Raw genomic sequence first — 3951 nt, 5'->3', positions numbered from 1 at the left:
AATATTATGTGGTAGTAATTAGACTGCAAAATTGGATAAATGAGTTGTTCACTTATTTCATTTTAGATGGTACTAGCGGTAAGCCCGTATTATGCACGGGATATGAAAAAAATTAATAATATAATTTTTATATAAATAATATAAATAGTTAGACTTTTATATGCAAAATATAAAAATGAAAAAGATTGAAACTCATAATTGGATTTGTTTAGAAATTGACTTTTTAAATAATTTTTTAACTTATTACGAAAAGTCACGTAAAAAAGTAGAGATAATCAATTAACAACTTGCGGTAATTTTTTGACAAAAAATCACTCTTCCCAAACATGGCTCATAATTTTACCATAATGGCATGTATTTTATGTGTCAATTTTTAAGTTGTCACTAACTCAATTATGTAACTTCTTCCCTTGTTAGTGTAGTAAACTTTGGCGAGTTCAACCAGAGTAACCTGAGCCCAATTTGAAATTTTTTAAGGATTGAGTAACATATTTTTTTTTTTTTTAAATGATTGGATAAACCAAAGAGCAACCTATGATTGAAAACACCCTTTTACTTAATATAAATATAGATAAATATAGATTATCCAAAGTCGGTCATTCCATGTCATGGGTCATGTTCTAACTCAAACCCTAGATCTGACCAAGAAAAATTGATCAGTCAATTAGTAGAAATATTTTATAATAATCAATTAAATCGACTAATAGCTATTATACAAATACAATGGACCATAAAAATTTATCCCAAAAGTGGGTGTATAATATAGGTTTAAAGTTAATGAGATGTGAGCCGCACTCACAATAGATGTAAACCACTATTTTTTATCTTTTGAATAATTTGTTTGGTAGATTTTATGGATTTTTAACCATAGAACTTATTCAAGTGAAAATTTATGTCAATTTTTAAAAATATTTGTAATTATTAATTTGAAGTTCATACTTAAAAATTTTAAACTTTTTTATTTTTTCAATAAGATTCCGACATGTGTACTTGAAATTTTTTACCATTTGATAAATTATAATTCACAGCTAAAAAATAATTTAAAATTATATTTGATTCAAATTTTCTTTGGACTTTATTTTTAAATTTAAAATTAAATATAGCTTAGACATAGCTAAAAAAAATTACCATCTAACCAAAAAAGATAGAGCTAAAATTATTTTTTTGACATTTTATGTACAATTTTTTTTTTTTTTTGGATTCGAAAATTAGATATGGTTAGATAAGTCAATAGTCTTAAATTATATTTATTTTTTAGCTTCAAAAATGAATAATATTTTGGAAAAATATATTTTTATAATTTTAAATTATATAATACTAAAATTAAATTTAGAATTTCCTTTTAAGGATTTTCAAATATCAAATTTGATGTGGCTTATATATGGTTAAATTTATTTATTTGATTTTCTATATATAAATATATATTTTTTTTAAATTTAAAATTATAGATACGGTTAAATCTGCCAATAATTTTATGTCACTTGCATTTCTTAACTATTAAAATTAAAAATTTTATATTAATGTTTTGAAATTCCTAAAGCCTCTTAGATCAAAAGTTTTTTTTATTTTTTATTTTTTGCTCAAAAACACACTAATTTTGTGTCACTTGTATACTCTACACTTAAGAAACACACTAATTAATAAATTAAATAGTTACTAAATAGAATTGAAAATGAAAATTACAGAAAAATATAATCATTGATTTTTAAAAACTACATATATAAAATCAATAAATGATAAAAATTCTTTTTTTTTAATTTTGTTTATATTTATTTGATAGACCTATAATCAATCACAAACTTTAACTTTTTAATAATATATGGCGCATTGACGTATAATATATCTTAGAAATAACAAACATGCAAAAAATTTCAGACATAATCTTAGCACCGAGGCCAACAATTATTTGTAGTTACCTTTGAATTTGAAGGAGGCACCCATAGTTATTTGCATATATGGGTTTGATCTATTGTTAATAGAGGCTAGATGAATATGGAGATTAAGCTTGAATGAAAAGGCAAAAAAAAAAGTTTTAAACACTACATGAAATCTTAATAATTACCATTTGAGAGAGAGAGAGAGAGAGAAAGATGTAAAGAATATTTATTCTTGTAGACATTAATATTTTACGTGAAAGCAGTAAAATATAAGCTTCTTTTTTTTTTTTTTTTTTTTTTTTGAGGAAGTGATTAGTTAGTCCTAATGAAAGAAAGATTAATAGTTAGGTAAAATATATAGTATATTTTTACTATGAAAATTCCTTAAAGTATGTGTATATTGTTAGATATAAAATTTTAAAATTTAAATTCCTAAATCATAGGTGAATTCAATACCCAATGATATTTAAATTTTAAACTTTAAATTTCAATTGTTAATAGCCAAAGATATTCTTCTCTTTTTAAAATATAACAAAAAATTAACATAGTTGGATTGAAGTTTTGAAACTCTTAGAGCTCTCAAAATTAAAAACCCACTTTCCCTTATATAATATACTAGCACTAGGGATAACCTGTGCCTGAAGGCACTGTAAACAATTTTTTCTTAATACCACACGTTCTACGAAATTCAATTATAATAAATCAATTCAAAATGATAATATCACTCTAATTTAAAACTTCACATAGAAAGAGGAACAAAATATATAAAGAAAATCTTTTATTTCAAATCTTTTATTTCCTAATGAATTTATCATGAATGTAAGCTTCCTACCTCATTCACATAATTGGGGTGGTGCCTTCAAGAGTTCCCACCTCATTCTCTAACATATTTTCAAAATCATCCATGTTTAAGGAATAGTTCAAATCAGTCTACTAAAACATCAAATATCAATAGAAATAGTTCAAATCCTCCTAACTACTTATAAATATATGAAATAAAACTAACCCAAGTTACTTTGAAGACTAGCCTTATAGCGATCCCAGTTGTCTCTTTACTGTTCTGTTGTTTTCCGGACGCGGTTCCGTGGAGTTGGTAGTTGTACCTATCGTGTTGTCAACCTTTAAACTCTTTTGTTTGAGTTTTAGAATGTGTTGGGCTTGGTTGTTACAGGTTGGTAGAGCTTTAGCTCCCATTGTTGTTGTCCAGTTTTTGAATGGTCCGTTCGAGCGGGTATTCTTGCGCTCGAGTGGGGTTTACACACGTCCAGTATTTCGTGCCTCTGCAAAACTTCTGCAGATGTGTTTTCTACGCTCGAGCGGATTCCTTTACGCTCGAGCGGTCGCGCTCGAGCAGGTACTCTGGCGCTCGAGCGGGAAGTACTTTTTGGTGTAAGTTCTGGGAGGGGGAAATCTACGCTCGAGCGGACTGGTTTTCGCACTTGAGCGGATGTACTTTATTCTTGTGTCTTGGAGCTCGAGCGGGCCTTCTTGCGCTCGAGCGTACCTAGCTTTTTGTCCTTGACGCTCGAGCGTTGTGTTCCCCGCTCGAGCAGGAAAGTCGTATATCAGTTGGCAACTAGGCTATTTTAAATCACTTTTTACATTTCCTTTCTCTCTCTTACTTTCCCAAAACCGATTTTTGAGAGCTCCTCACTCTAAAACCTAACTTCTCTCTAGGGTTTGATCTAGTAGGAGTGTTTTTCTCACCTTGAGCCTTTGCAAGAAGTGTGTTGATCATTGAGGGCTACATTTTGATCCGAAAAATTTGGAGTTTGGAGCATTTTGAGTTTGGTCCTTTCCTCCGTTTGAGCTCTAACTTCGAGGTAGGGATATCCTACTCCATCTTATGAGCTTTGTCTTTGAATTTTGGCATTTTGATATGTTTGGAGTCGTTGGGTAATTTTGAGGAAGTTTGGGTCTTTGTGAAATTTTACAAAGTTGGGGTTTTATTTATTAGTACCTATATGCATCTTGGGCATAGAGAGATGAGATGAATGTTGGATTGTTGATAGAAATGAAACCTTAGGGTTGTTTCGTTAATTATGGGAAATGCCCTAATTGCATTGTTAAATCA

Source organism: Camellia sinensis, chromosome 12 (assembly GCF_055761805.1).
Source record: "Camellia sinensis isolate YWXY chromosome 12, ASM5576180v1, whole genome shotgun sequence".
Classification (NCBI taxonomy): Eukaryota; Viridiplantae; Streptophyta; class Magnoliopsida; order Ericales; family Theaceae; genus Camellia; species Camellia sinensis.
Note: the sequence above shows the minus strand (reverse complement) of the source record.